Source organism: Ursus arctos, unplaced genomic scaffold (genome assembly GCF_023065955.2).
Source record: "Ursus arctos isolate Adak ecotype North America unplaced genomic scaffold, UrsArc2.0 scaffold_3, whole genome shotgun sequence".
In the NCBI taxonomy this organism is placed as follows: domain Eukaryota; kingdom Metazoa; phylum Chordata; class Mammalia; order Carnivora; family Ursidae; genus Ursus; species Ursus arctos.
In genome coordinates, this window is record NW_026622985.1 from 17,192,514 (window position 1) to 17,209,016 (window position 16,503).

General features: G+C 41.3%; 1 long non-coding RNA gene across 5 annotated transcripts in view; it reads right to left on the reverse strand.

Annotated features, from left to right (window-relative positions):
• LOC113266178 (uncharacterized) overlaps positions 1-16,503 on the reverse strand; it is a 188,293-nt gene that overhangs the window by 47,555 nt on the left and 124,235 nt on the right. The window lies entirely within an intron of this gene.

The window sequence follows — 16,503 nt, forward strand, 5'->3', positions numbered from 1 at the left end:
TTAGAGCAGAGATCAATGAATTAGAAACCAGAAATATAGTAGAGCAGATCAACGAAACTAGAAGCTGGTTCTTCGAAAGAATTAATAAGATCAATAAACCACTGGTCAGACTTATCCAAAAGAAAAGGACCCAAATTAATAAAATTATGAATGAAAGGGGAGAGATCACGACTAACACCAAGGAAATAGAAACAATTCTCAGAACTTATTATCAGCAACTATATGCCAATAAAGTAAGCAACCTGGAAGAAATGGATGCCCTCCTGGAAACCTATAAACTACCAAGACTGAAACAGTAAGAAAATGACAATCTGAATAGACCAATAACTAGTAATGAAACTGAAGCAGTGATCAATAACCTCCGAAAAAACAGGAGTCCAGGGCCTGATGGATTCCCAGGGGAATTCTACCAAACATTTAAGGAAGAAATGATACCTATTCTACTGAAGCTGTTTCAAAAAATAGAAACAGAAGGAAAACTTCCAAACTTGTTCTATGAGGCCAGCATTACCTTGATCCCAAAACCAGGCAAAGCACCCATCAAAAAGGAGAATTAAAGACCAATATTCCTGATGAATATAGATGCCAAAATTCTCAACAAGATCCTAGCCAATAGGGGGGCGCCTGGGTGGCGCAGTCGTTGGGCATCTGCCTTCTGCTCGGGGCGTGATCCCGGCGTTCCGGGATCGAGTCCCACATCGGGCTCCTCCGCTGGGAGCCTGCTTCTTCCTCTCCCACTCCCCCTGCTTGTGTTCCCTCTCTCGCTGGCTGTCTCTCCGTCAAATAAATAAATAAAAAATCTTTAAAAAAAAAAAAAAAAGATCCTAGCCAATAGGATCCAACAGTACATTAAAAGAATTACCCATCACAACTAAGTGGTATTTATTCTGGGACACCCTGGGACACAAGGGTGGTTCAACATTCACAAATCAATGAAGGTGATAAAACACATTAAGAAAAGAAGAGCCAAGAACCATATGATCCTCTCAATCGATGCAGAAAAAGCATTTGACAAAATACAACATCCTTTCCTGATTAAGACTCTTCAGAGTGTAGGGATAGAGGGAACATTCCTCAATTTCATAAAAACCATCTATGAAAAGCCCACAGTGAACATCATTCTCAATGGGGAAAAGCTGAGAGCTTTTCCCTTAAGATTAGGAACGCGACAAGGATGCCCACTCTCCCCACTATTGCTCAACATAGTACTAGAAGTCCTAGCATTAGCAGTCATACAACAAAAGGAAATAAAATGTATTTGAATTGGCAAAGAAGAAGTCAAACTCTCTTCGCAGATGACATGATACTTTATGTGGAAAGCCCAAAAGACTCCACCCCCAAATTACTAGAACTCACAGCAATTCAGTAATGTGGCAGGATACAAAATCAATGCACAGAAATCAGTTGCTTTTCTATACACTAACAATGTAACTGTAGAAAGAAAAATTAGGGAATCGATTCCATTTACGATAGCACCAAAAACCAGAAGATTCCTAGGAATAAACCTAACCAAAGAAGTCAAGGATCTATACTCCAGAAACTACAGAACACTTACAAAAGAAATTGAAGACACAAAAAGATGGAAAAACATTCCATGCTCATGGATTTGAAGAACAAACACTGTTAAAATGTCTATGCTGTCCAGGTCTCTATGCTATTTTAATCTATGGAGGTTCCTTCAACCTCCCCCTTCCCCCAAATCCTTTAATTGCATTTATTTTGTTGAATGAACTTAGTCCTGGATACTTTCCTACAGTCTGACAAATTTGTTGATTATCTCCCTGTAGTTGTTTCTTCCCTGCATTACAGAAAATGCAATATTTTCTGTAAACAGGCATTCAATCTATAGGCTTGATCATGTTTCGGTTTAATATTTTTGTTAATATTACTTCATTGGTAGTTTTTTTTTTTAAGATTTTATTTATTTATTTGACAGAGATAGAGACAGCCAGCGAGAGAGGGAACACAAGCAGGGGGAGTGGGAGAGGAAGAAACAGGCTCACAGCAGAGGAGCCTGATGTGGGGCTTGATCCCACAATGCCGGGATCACGCCCTGAGCCGAAGGCAGACACTTAACCGCTGTGCCACCCAGGCGCCCCTTCATTGGTAGTTTGTGGGCTTTCATGAAGAGGTGCATAATGTTCAGCTGTCTCTTTTTGTAATGGTAGCAGACATTTATGATCTATGTCTACATCCATTACTTCAACTGGCATTAAAAATTGGGGATATTCTAGCGCTCATATTTATATGTCATTTATTATCAGGGATGCATCCATACAAGAATCAACCATAGGATTCATCATCCACATGATTTCCCTGAGTACGGTACATCTCATATAGGAAAAGGAGGAGAAATGCTTGAGTCTTTCCATTTACCAGTTTTCAAAATAATAAGCCGTTTTTCTTAATTCTTTAAAGGTAACCAGTGAGGTAGTCTTTGTTATTTTACTATCATTATCATTAAGAACTCAAAGATTTTTAGCAGATGTTTGTATCCTGTCAGATTTATAGTAAACAGTAACTATGCATGCTGACAGCTTCCCACGTCACTCTCCACTTTGCTTTTTTGAGAGTTTTCTCCAATGCCATCGGAGTTTGCTCAGCACACCCATAGAACAACCAGAAATGACAGAGATTTAATGCCTCAAGAGACAACCTTTAATCACCAATGAAGGGCTGCTTCCCCTCCCCCTTGGTGGGACAATTCTTAAGAGATATTGTACATAACTTATGAGAGGGTCTTCCACTCATTGAGATATATGTATATCTGATTCACTATTTTCACTTCTCTGTCTTATTTTCCTCATTCTCTGATTTGTGTTGCCTGCAATAACTTCTCAAACAAACTACCAGTATCCAATTCTATGTCTCATATTCTGCTTTGGGGGAGTACCCCACTTAGGATAGACTCAGGTGTGTTTAGTGACTTTTAACCTACTGCAATTATTACCTTTATAGAAAACTCTAATGATCCCATCTATGGTCAGTAGGAGTCTATTCAAGCTGTTTCTGAGCCTCTTTGACACGACACTGTTTTCTTTCTTTCTGATATGACAAGATGTTTCAGGTTCATTTTGTGTATGTACTTCCTCAACTTGGGATCAACCACTTCTCCAAAAAGCCTTAGTTTTTGCTTATTCCTTTACATAAGAAATCATATTTAGACACCACAATTTTGGCACTAAGGGTACTCATTGCAATTGGATTTATCATTTTTTCTAGGCCTTCCAATAGACAGAGTAGGAAGCTTCCCTGATTCTTTGCATATCTTATTTTTTGGTTGAAAAATAGGCATTTTAAATAATATTATGTGGCACATCTGGAAATTATACCCCCCACCAATGATTTTTTTGTTATTTATTGTTATTGTTGATGGTGTGTTCTTATTTAGTGGTTCTTCTGAACAAATTCTGAAAAATCTGTATTCTTTGATCTTCAGTGTGGCCACTGAAATCTGCTCATTTCACTTAGTGATCAGCTAATAACAGGACACAGATTTCTTCATGCCTGAGCCAGCAGTCTCACCCTTTTCTGAGAACTCTGTGTGTGTCTGTCTGTGTGTGTTGGGACACACCTTCAACGCTCCATCACCTTCACTCTTGCCTGTGCAACACCTCAGGTCAGCCAGAGGTCAGAGAGTAGGGCCTCTGATCTTTGCTAGGCATACATAAGCATAAGCACACAGCTTTCCGATCATGTTGGAGCTTTTTCAAAGTCCCTATGGAAATCTCATTCCCCAGTTTCTCCTTATGTTTTTGATCAGCCTTGTTAGCCCCAACTAGCAATGCTGCTTTGGGCAAGTGAACTGTTACAGTTGTTGATGATTGTTTTAAACAAATATCCGAAGGACAGAGCTGTTCACACAAAGCAAAGTCAGGTCAAATAAAGACATGCTCTGAAAATGGAGCTTTCCAGTGAGTTTCCAAACACATCAAATAGGGACAATTCTCTGGGTGTGGGTTTTTGGGACGCTTTGAACAGTTCTGCCTCTTCCAGTGCCTGCTAGTCTTCAAAACTATCACAGTTGCAAGCTACGATGGAGTCAGGGGTTAGGGGGATGGGATTAGGGCAAGTTAAATGCCACATAGCTCACTGTTCTTACCAAAAGTCAGTAATTTTTTTTAAGATTTTATTTATTCATTTGACAGAGATAGAGACAGCCAGTGAGAGAGGGAACACAAGCAGGGGGAGTGGGAGAGGAAGAAGCAGGCTCTCAGCGGAGGAGCCCGATGTGGGACTCGATCCCAGAACGCCGGGATCACGCCCTGAGCCAAAGGCAGATTCTTAACCACTGAGCCACCCAGGCACCCCCAGTAATTTTTTTTTTAATAAACTCTCCTCGAATTGTTGCAAGCTTTTAATTTATAGAGTCCTGAAAAAGTTTGACAGTTTTTGTCACTATTCCTATTGCTTTTATAAAGAAGAAAAATTTTGGAGAGCTTTAATCCACCATTCCAGAAGCTGGAATTCTGGAAACATTTTTATAGGAGAAAATCATGAATTCACACTAATACTTAAAATATCAGATTTGGGGGGGGTACCTGGGTGGCTCAGTTGGTTAAGCAGTGGAGTCGTGATTTCAGCTCAGGTCATGATGTCATGGGTTGTGGGACTGAGCCCCATGTTGGGCTCTTTGCTTGGCAGAGAGTCCGCTTGAGTTTCTCTCCCTCTGCCCCTCCCCCCACTCACTCACACACGCATGCTCTTTCTCTCTCAAGTAAATAAATCTTCTCCCTCAGCACCTAATTTGAAGTAATACTGTTTTACTTCCATATAATACCTATAAGGTGATCAGTGAGCTTAATCTGTTTTTCATATATTCACCCTATTCTTACCCCAGCTTTAGATAGCAGCACTCTATAACACTATCAGAACCCATAGCTATCACACATCATACTTACACATATACCTTTATAATCTTCATTTAGATTTAGTGCCATAGACACGCACTTAATGCTTACCACTTGTATTTATGTCATTGTTCCACCTTCATTTTGTTGTCTGAAAACTGTTCTTTAGTAGTTTCCTCAGGAAATGTCTTTAAAATAGTATTTCCTAAGTTCTCACATCCCTAAAATAATTTTCCTGAAGACTTTAAAACTGAATGTCAGCGTGATTTAGGTAGTCTTTGGCTCATGTTTTATTTTCCCTGCTGACATAAAACAATGCTGTCAGAAAATGTGATGATAATTTAAGTCTTTAAGAAATATCTTAGTCCTTTTATCTGAAAATCCAAAAATATTTTTAATTACAATAATTTTTTTAATTCCAATAATTTTATGTGTATGTCTCAGTTAAATCTGTACTAAGCCATTCTTTCAAGATACAGTTTTGAGGTTTATTTTTTAAGGTAGTTTTTCTTGAATTATAATTTTTAGCATTTCTTTTCCATTGATTGGTTTTCTCTTACAGGAATTCCTATTATACATGTGTTTGATCTTCTTTACATATCTTCTATTATTTTCTGCCGAATCCTAACGCCATTTTTTAATTTCAAAATTTTTCAATATTTTTTAAATGTGTTTGTTCTTATGTTCAATATAGTTTAATCTTCATTTCTGAAATAATTTTCTAAATTTCTAATTCTTGTCTGAAGTAGTTCTGTCACCTCCATTTTCAGGTATTCCTATTGGCTTTTTAAGTCTCTACCTTAGATTTATGTTGTTCTTTCCTAGTTTTTATCATTTTCTTATTTTAGCTTATTTTAAATATTAGCTTAGAGTTTTCGTCTCTTTTATGAGCATGTCCTTTTTATGTGTTTCATTGTCTGAAGGAATGTTATTGTGCTCCTTATATTTCTTCTTATAAGAATTTTGTATGGACTTTGCGGCCTTTTCTCGTTGCTTGTAATTAAGTGAAATGAATTTTCCCTTTACTTTTGTAAAGGATGGATAGCCAGTAACAGTTTTTCTAGCTTCACATCTCTAGAGCTCCTTCTGTTTCGTCATTTTGTGATAATATGGCTTTAATACTTTCTGAAATATGTTTCTATATACCCTAGTCCATTTTTCTTCATTCTATCTTTCCTTTTCACTATTGTTTCTGCTCAATATCTAGTCTACTCCCAGTATTTTTTTCCTCAGTGTGGTACTGAGAACGTCTAATAGGAGAAAAAAATATGTAGCAGAGATTGTATGCAGCCCATAAAGCCTAATATATATATTATCTATCTCGCCCTTTACAGAAAAGTTTATCAAGCCTGTCCTATAAGTAACTCCTTTTGTCTAGAGGTTACTCCCCATTCCATGTGGTCTAGGTGGTGCTATGTACCATTATAGCAGTGAGATGTGACTCAAGCAGAAGATAATAAATTGAAGTCTTTCCTGGAGTTGATATGCAGATATTAGGAGAAAGGTCTTTCTACTGGAGTGCTTAGCTGTGGATGTCAGGTGGCTGGTGGCCACTACTCTTGGTCACATTAAGGAAACTTGTTTACAATGAGAGGAAAAGAGGCTCAAATTCTGAAGGAAGTTGGAGTAATTAATGAAACTTCTGAATCAACTAGAGACAGCTGCATCCCTGGACTTTGCAGTTAAATCCACTTTACAATCTTACTCTAATAAATCCACTTTTCTCTGCTTGAGCTCATTTAAGGTGGATTCTGATATTTCAACCCCCCCAAAAAAAAAAAATCAGAGTTGTATTCATGAAAATACATGTGCATGGCCATTTAAAGGATTTTTCTCAAATTATTCCCTACTAAGTCTATTTTTTTTTCTTTTTAGCTATAAGGGGATTAAAGACCAATAAAAGAAATAAAAGCTTAACAAGGGATATAAGCAAAATTACTTTGTGAACAAAAGAATACTGTACCTAAGATTCTGTAAATTAGTGTAAAATTTTTAAAGCATGTCCTAAATAAGTGCAGCTTATGTTTGTAACTAAAATTAACAAAAATAATTGGGTTAGTGAGAACAAAATTATCATACTTTGATGGGCCCCTGCTGGTAAGGTTTAAACTTAAAAAATATAAATGGACTGGTTTGTGGAATGGAGCCTATCAGAACCACCAGTAGAGCTTTTCTTTTTTTTTTTTTTTTTTTTTTTAAGATTTTATTTATTTAGTTGACAGAGATAGAGACAGCCAGCGAGAGAGGGAACACAAGCAGGGGGAGTGGGAGAGGAAGAAGCAGGCTCATAGCAGAAGAGCCTGATGTGGGGCTCGATCCCGTAACGCCGGGATCACGCCCTGAGCCAAAGGCAGACGCTTAACCGCTGTGCCACCCAGGCGCCCCCACCAGTAGAGCTTTTCTAAAAAGCAAATTTTGAAAGGCTGCATCATGGACCTACCATAGTAACCCTGATAAATAGAAAAGCTTAATATGGACACCTTAACCTTTTATATTTTGTTTTTTAAATAATAAAAGTTCAAAGTCCTTATTTCTGTCATCTCTAAATATACACTCATACCACCACCAGATGATTTCACCAAAGCAACCTAACAATTTTTCAGTTGATTACACCCATGGTAGCAAGGATTGGGGTAAATTTTGTAGATCTTTTATACCAAGGTCAGATCCCAAACAAAAATTAACAATTAGGATACCAGAGAGGCACAAATCAAACATTTAAGATTCATTACAATGTTTAATAATACTATCAAAGCAATAATCCTTTGTATTGAATAAGAGAGTAAACAAAAAGCTGACCTTGATAAATAATTTAAAATTGGCTCTAATTAGCTCCTGATGTGATTCTCTGGATACTAAAATCATTCACGTATAAGCATGGCAGATGGCAAGCCCTCAGGCTCCTGAAGCAACCTTTCTCTCACCCTTAGAGGGGCTGAAAGGACCACTAAATGCTCTCTTAGATACTAGATCAGGGCAACAAGAGGCCCAGAATAGCTACAATGCACCTTACGGGGCCTAAGGATGAAACAGAAGGTTCAGTGGTTCTTTGGAAAGGACCTAACTGGCCATCAATACAGTTCAGTGGGAGCCTCTGGACTACAGCTGTGAGGGAGAGCCCATTCCAGTTCTACTGATAACTGCACTGTAATTTGTCCACACAAGGTTCTATTCTGCTTAATGTCAGAAGGGATATGTGTGAGAAAGAGGGCAGGCCAGGAAGAAATAAACATCCATCATTTTCTTTTCTTGTGATTCACTACAAAATAATTCTTCTCTATACTTTTTTTCTTAGAGTTTCTGAAATCAAAAGAAGCTAGTTCTTGGTTTGGATGAGGGAGGGGATCAAAACGATGCCTACCCCTCCTACATTTTGCTTGATTTCTTCCAAAACAATAAGTGTACTTCTCACTGATTTGATCTTCTAAGCGAACTTGGCCACTTCCCAGGCAGCTCCAGAACCTAAAAATCAGAACTTGGGACACAGAGTGGAAAATAATTCTTTGAAAAATGCTTCTGGCTTTCCCAAACATCCTGTCCACAAATACTTCCTAGAAGTTCAGGGTGTCTTGTACCAAGTTTTTTTATTCACTTTCTGTTTTAATCCAGTCTAGAAAAAGGACCTCCCACCCAGGCCCTTGATAATAGTAACAGCAGTAATAGGCACCAAATCAGTCTGACAAAAATTATCACATCTGATTTCCAAGTAATCCTATGACAGAAAGCAAGTATTATGGTCTTTCTATAGATTTACAGATTAAGATTCATTAAAGCGAAGCTAGAAATGGAAAGAGCAAGCCCTTGAAATTCAAGTCTTTTTGTTATAACCTAATTCGAAGATGTGGATTCTGAGGTTCAAAGAGGTTTCATCATCTGCCCAAGTTATCTCAACTAATTAGTTGCAGACCCTGAAGTTGACACTTTTTTGATATTAAAAATTGTGTATTTTATTTATATATTTTTTGTGTATTTTAATTTTGTTCAATTAGTCAACATATAGTGCATCATTAGTTTTTGATGTTGTGTTCAATGATTCATAGCTGCGTATAATACCCAGTGCTCATCACCACATGTGCCCTCCTTAATATCCATCACCTGGTTACCCCATCCTCCTGCCCCCCCTTCTGTAACCCTAAGTTTGTTTCCTGGAGTCCAGAGTCTCTCATGGTTTGTCTCCCTCTCTGATTTCTTCCCAGTTTTCCCTCCCTTCCCCTGTGGTCCTCTGCACTATTCCTATGTTCCACATATGAGTAAAACCATATGATAACTGTCTTTCTCTGCTTGACTTATTTCACTTAGCATAATCCCCTCCAGTTCCATCCATGTCAACGCAAATGGTGGGTATTCATCCTTTCTGATGGCTGAGTAATATTCTATTGTATATATGAATCACATCTTCTTTATCCAGTCATTTGTTGAAGGGCATCTCAGCTCCTTCCACAGTTTGGCTATTGTGGACATTGCTGCTATGAACATTGGGGTGCAGGTGCCCCTTTTTTTCACTACATCTGAATCTTTGGGGCAAATACCCAGTATTTACCTGTGCAATTGCTGGGTGGTGGCGTAGCTCTATTTTTAATGTCTTGAGGAACCTCCATACTGTCTTCCAGAGTGGCTGTACCAGCTTGAAGTTGACAGATTAACTACTAGAACAAGAGAAATCAGCCTCTTGAGTGTTAATAGGAGTCTAAAAATGAGTAGCTGGTGTTGTTTCCAAGGGCTTCCCATGGAAGACGAAATGACTTTGATCTGTTATGCTCTAGAGAGCTCACTGGTGATAGAATGTGGAAATGGATTTTAACTTGATAAAAGAAGTCATCAATCATATGCCTCAGAATTAGAGATGGTCACCTTAGAGATGGTCTAAAAATGTAGGCCTTTCAAGGAGACTCAAGCCACATACGGGCTCAGAAAACATATCTGCTCCCTTCTAATCCCAAAATTTCCAAGTCCCTGGAAAAGTGGGAGGAAGGAAAGAGGCTGTGAAAGAGGAAGTGATGATTCAGTGATGATGATGGCTGCATGTTTACTCTGGACAGTGAACTAGAGAATTAAGAATGGATTTTTCTTTATTTTCCAAGATCCAGGTAGGAAGAATGGAGGGGAAATGGAGTAGGAATTAACACAACTGGAATTGGAGACACAAAAAGGAACATATTGTTTCCTGAGAACTAGTTGAAGGGACACTACATCGTAAACTTGGTAACACCTAATAAACTCAACTCCAAGTATCCCAAAAAAATAAGAGAAAGGTATCACCTAATCGAAAATAATTCAAAGACCTATATTTATTCCATTTTTTAAATTTCTTCCATGCAGATATATTTAACCAAGCATTAAAACTGGTGTTATGGGCTGCTGAATTGCGTCCTCCCAAAAAGACATGTTGAAGCCCTAACTCCCAGTACCTCAAAATGTGACCTTCTTTGGAAATAAGGTCTTTACAGAGGTAACCAAGTTAAAGTAAGATCATCAGGGTGGACTCTAATCCAATATGACTAGTGCCTTTATAAAAAAAAGAAGGGGGGTGAATTTAGACACAAAGACAGTCACACAGGGAAAATGCTATGTAACGACAAAGGCAGAGATCTGCGTAATCCATCTGTAAGTCAAGAAAGGCCAAAGATTGCTAGTAAACCACCAGAAGCTAGGAAAGAGTGAGGGAACGGATTTTGCTTCAAAGCCCTCAGGAGGAACCAAACCTGCAGTTAGCCTGATCTGGGACTTTGCAACTCCACAACTATAGGACAGCAAATTTCTATTTTTTTAAGCCAGCCAGTGTGTGGTATTTTGTTACAGTCGCCCTAGCAAACTAATACAACTGGCTATTCTGAGTTTCACCCTTTTCCTGATACACACTTTCTAATAAAGGTCTGGAGTGCTCTATTACGAAACTCAAAATCAAATCAGAGCATGAGACAATCACAGAGGTCACTGAATACAACTTTCATTTTACAGGCAAGAAAACTGCAAGTCAGGAAGAGTAGGCAGTTTGCCCAAGTTCTCACAGTGGCAGACATAACTAAAACCCAGGCATCCTAACTTCCAGGCCCCAGCTCTTTCCACCAAGACCTGAAGGTACCAAAACTGCAAAGACAGCTCTTGAATAACGGCATGCTGATGCATACATCTTAAGGGTGATACCTTAGGCTGGAATTAGTTATATCTCAGTGGCATGGCAATTGGCGGGGGATGTCATTTTATTCTCTAGAGAATCTAACCAAGCGCTGCATCAGGAAGGCCACATCTGGGAGGACCAGATGCACCTGCTGTCTGCAGACACGCTGTGTTGCTGGTCCTTCCCCACCTCCCTTCTCTGTAACCCTGACCAGATGGTCAGACAATGGAACTGAGAGAGTTGGAAAGGATTTCACATTAGCTCAAATGCCAAGAAAAAAAATAACAGTGACTACAACATGTATTTTCTAGATCTTATGGAATTCAGCTGAGAATAACTTTCTGATGCCCAGGTAAATGTTAAAGAATGGAGGCTTTTTTTTTTTTCATCTCCTCTACATTTATATGAAAAGACAGTACTGTGCTACTTATCCCCAGCCTTCAGATTGCCGAACAGAGGCCTGGAGTTTAAGTGGCTTGTCCTTCCAAGTCAGCAAGCATTTAGGTTAGTTTCCTCTCCAAAAGTCCTCAAAAAGTACAAGAGGAGGGGCGCCTGTGTGGCTCAGTTGGTTAAGCATCCAACTCTTGGTTTCATCTCAGGTCATCATCTTAGGGTCATGGGATCGCACCCCACAGCAGGCTCCATGCTCAGCGTGGAGTCTGCTTGAGATTCTTTCTCTCCCTCTGCTCCTTCCCCCTCTCATGTGTTTTCTCTCTAAAATAAATAAATAAATCTTAAAAAAAAAAAAAAAGGTACAAGAGGAAAACAACTTCACAGAGGGGGCTGGCTCAAGCAGACCCTTGATTTCTGTCCCTCCCAGTAAACATGCTGAGTGCCCAATAATTACACATTTAAAGGGGCAGCAGTTAAGTAAAACCCTGGTGAATAAAGCATGGTTTTGGTTTTCACTACCAATTCAGAGTGAAGGAAAAAAGGAGAGGGACTCTTTCTCCTACTGTCTCCCTGATGAGTTTCTCTTTATTTGGTCTCTCAGCAGGAAGAACAAGGCAGAGCTAGTTTTGTAGAGTTGCATGCTCAAGGAAGGGTCTTGGATCTTGGAAGGATCTGTACAGAAGGGCACCAGTCCTTGGTTCAGATGCTCAGACACAGGACCTCGGAAGGAAAGTAGGCACAATTTGGGCACTGAGGGCATGAAGCAGAGTTCACCTGTTTTCTCCAGAGCTGCTGACCTATCATCCTTCTTATGCCTTCTCACACCCTACTCCTACCCCAACAATAATCAGATTCTCACCTTGCCTTTTTTTATTTTTATGTTTTAAAGATTAATTCATTTTAGAGTGGGGGAGAGGCAGAAGGAGAGAGAATCTCAAGCAACTCCAAATTGAGCACGGAGCCCAATGTGGGGTTCGATCTCAGAACCCTGAGATCATGACCTGAGTGGAAACCAAGAGTCAGACACTTAACCTACTGTGCCACCCAGGTGTCCCACACCTTGCCTTCTTTAAATCACTATTTTCAGCTTGGTGCAGACATGGCAGTGAAGGCAAATGTGTGGTCTGTTTTGTTTCAAGAGTTTTCTCTGCTTGTAGCCTGACCTACCTTCCCAGTTACTTTGTACATGTCTGGGCTTCAAAGAGGATTACATGGGTCCAAAAGTAAATAACTATCCTTGCCATGTCTTTTAGGTAGATACTTAATATATTACATATATTACATACATATACATAATATATTACATACACACACACACACTGTGGACTGAGTGTCTGTATACCCAAATACTCCTATGCTGAAGCCCAACCCACTGTGTAATATGATGGTATTTGGAGATGGGGCTTTGGGGAGGTTATTAGGGTTAGATGATGTCATGATGGTGGGGTTCTCATGATGGGATTAATTCCCTTTTAAGTAGAGGAGACAAAAGATCTCTCTCCACCATGTGAAGACACAGTGAGGAGGCGGCTGTCTGTAAGCCAAGAAGAAGGTTTGTACCAGAACTCAACCATGCTGCCACCCTGATCTCAGACCTTCAGCCTCCAGAACTGTGAGGAAAAAATATATCTGTTGTTTAAGCCACCCAGGCTATGGTATTTGTTATAGCAGCCCAAGCTCATGCATCTCATGCGTGTGTGCGTGTGCGTGTGCGTGTGTGTGTGTGTGTGTGTGTGCTTTTGGCAGAGGGCAGTATCTGCCCCACCTTCCATTCTCCAACCTTGACACACTTTACCAGGAGTTGCCCATCTCCTCCTCATCCACATAGTTAACTGAGAGAGGACCCATGTTTGGACAAAATACCCCTGTTCCTCTAGCTACAACACCCCTATAGCCTATTGAACCTGACAACGTCCCCTCCTGAGGAATTTGGAATTTAAACTGAGACGCTGGACCCCAAGCAGGCTGTGCTGGTAAATGGAGGAGATACAGCACAGGAGCTGTTGGCAATGGTCATTTTCTGCCAAGGAGATTGGAAAGTAAAGAAAACTGCTCGTTAGCAAGAGAGATGGATAAAGTGGACTTGCAGACAAGCAGAAAAAAGACAGTGAGGGAACCCTTAAATTCCACTGGGGCTTTAATTCCTGGTTCCATAGCGTCTCTAAGAGCCAGCTGCCCCTTCATCTTGTGTTCCTTGAGAACCCTTTGGCTTGAGCTAGCTCACATAGACTTCTGTTGCTTATTGCCAGAAGTCCTCATTTACCAGAAACCATCCATGAAACCACTGGGACTCCCCTGAAAGCATCTCCCAGAAAGCCCTGCAAATCTACCTAATTGTATCTTTCCAGCCACATTTTATTGCCTTGCTCATAAGGCTAAAATCTGAGTTTCTAGGATGACTTGATGACACCCAAACACTCTGATCACCACTACTTCACTTCGAGCTGGTACACTGATGACAACCTGTCTTGCATTCATTCTAGCCGCTATGTTTTAAGGACAGTAATAGGTCACAGTCCCTTATCTGATCCTTTTGAGGACCAATGCTTTTAGAACTCAAAATTTTTCATTTTTAAAAAGTATGACCCATTCATTATAAATTACATAACACCCTTAGCAGGGTCTAGGGCTGTCCGCTAATCAAACATATTAATATTCCTGTAGGAAAATGCACAAATATTTTTAAAAGTGAGTTAAAGAAGCTAATAGTTTCATATCAAGTTTTTCTGCCAAATAGGTTCACGTCAACTCAGGCAAGATTTTGCCCTCAAGCGATTTAGTAGAAACCTTCGTTTCAGGGGCGGGGTTCAAGATGGTGGAGTAGGAAGAACGTCCTACATATAGAATCTATACCCACACATAGAGCAATACTTCCTGAAGAAGAACTGAGGGCTGATTGAACAGCTTCGGCACAACAAAGGGCTGAGGGATCACATAGAGAGCATCAGGAAAGACAGAGACATAGTTATGACAGGAACCCCACTCCTGATGCTACCAACTGCAGGAGCGGGGATAGCACTGAGGGGCCCATGTGATTTGCCTGGCCTGGGGCACAGTAAAAAACAAAAAACAAAACAAAACCCACAACAACAAAACAACCACCACCACCACCACCAAATTTTTAAAGGGCAACTAGCCTACATGTGAAGGAAACCCATTTACTAATCCTAGAGCATGGGCCATATGGTGAGGTATCTGCTGGAAGTATCTCTGGGGTCGGAGGTGCTGGCAAGCACCACTGTTTACATTCTGCCTCCACTCTGATAGCACAGACCAGAGTAGGATCTGGATGCTCTAGCTGGCCTGCCACCTCAGTGAGCCCAGACCCTAGCCCACACAAGCTCCCACAATCCCCCAAAGGGGACCCCCATGTCCACACTTTCTCTAGCCCCAGCCATCCCACCAGCGTGTCCCCCCGTATGAAAATCTCTGGCCTATGCCCATTCCAGACATCCTATTAGGGTAGCCCCAATGAAGAGCACCCTAGGAACCGCTCAGCCCATGCTCATTTCAGCTCTACCTTCCCACTAGGGCAGCCCCAGTGCACAGCACCCTGGGAACACCTGGCCTGAGCCCATTCCAACTCAAGCCATTCCAAGAGGGTGGTCCCAGTGCAGAGTGTCTCAGGACTCCTGGCCTGCAGCCGCGCCAGCACCAGCCAGCCAGCACTAACAGGCACACGCAGTCTGTACCAGTGATGTTCCTACACAGGGCCACTCCTTCAAGACTGGGAGAGGTAGAGGTTTTGCTTAAAACAGTAAAACGAACAGAGAAAGTCAAATGAAGTAAGGAGACCAAGGATTATACTCCAAATGAAAGAACAAGAAAAACTGGGAAAATTTACAGAACAGAGATAAGCAATTAACCTGATAGAGTTCAAAGTAATGGTCATAGAGATGCTCACCAGACTTGAGATAAGAGTGGAAGAACTCAGAACTTCAACATAAAGATAGAATAAATGCACATATATTCTACACACACACACACACACACACACACACCCCAGAGTTGAAGAATACAATAACTGAAATGAGGAAGATGCTTTCTAGCTCTCAAAGGAAGACGGTGGAAGAGTAGGGGACCCACATTTCATTTGGTCCCTGAATTCAGCTAGGTACCTATCAAATCATTCTGAACACCTGTGAATTCAACCTGAGCTCTAAGAAAAGAATTGCTGCAAGTCTACAGATAGAAAAACGACCACTTTTTGTAAGGTAGGAGGTGTGGAGATGTGAATCTGAGGGGATCTATTGGAAGATAAGCCCGGGGGGAGGAAGCCTCCATAAGCTAGCCACTGGAGAGTGATAAAGCAGCGGAGGGTAAAATTGGAACTTCTAGAAGTCTGCCGCAGTGAGAGACGTCCCCGCCTGAAAGGTGCTCAGGTGGTGAAGCAGGGCGGAATCCTAGGTGGGACAGTGTGGTCTCAGGATGCCCAAGGTCACAGAAAGAACGGGGGTGCCTGAGTGCAGCAGAGTTCACAAGCTTTGGGGCAGGGAAGCTGGCTACAATTAGCAAGCTCCCAAGTGGCCTCTCAGCCGGGTGATGCCATAAACCATGAACCACAGCACATTCAGGCAACCGCTCTCCGAGCAGGGGCTCAGCAAGCAACAACTGCTGAGAGTTCCAGCTCCTTCCCCCAGGAGGAGCTGTATGGGCAGGCACAGGATCAGGCAAACGCCACGCTGCCTGCCGGAACAGGGGCCCAGGGAGCAGCGGGGCTGCGGTGAGACACCTCTCCCTCCCCTGGGGGGGGATTGGTGCCCGTGTGCATCACAGGAGTCTGGGAAGTTTGGCAAACATGAAAGGGTTGGACTGCTTTTCCCTGAGGGCTCACTGAAGAGTGGGGGCTGCGATCCTTCAGCTCCAGGCCTGGAGATCAGGGCGCTGCTATTTTTTACTTTTTTTCCCCAGCCTTTCAAGCTGCTTGAAAAGCCTTCAGGGAACAAAAGCCACACAGAGCAACCTAAAGCAGCTTACACTGAGCCCAGCCCCCTGGCAAGGGGTGGACAACTCTGCCCAGGCAAAGACACCTGACAATCAGTGCAGCAGGCCCCGCCCCCAGAAGACCAGCAGGCTCCTCAGGCAAACACCAAGTTTATAGATTACTCAGAACCGAAAAACTGCGCTAGAGGAAAATATTAT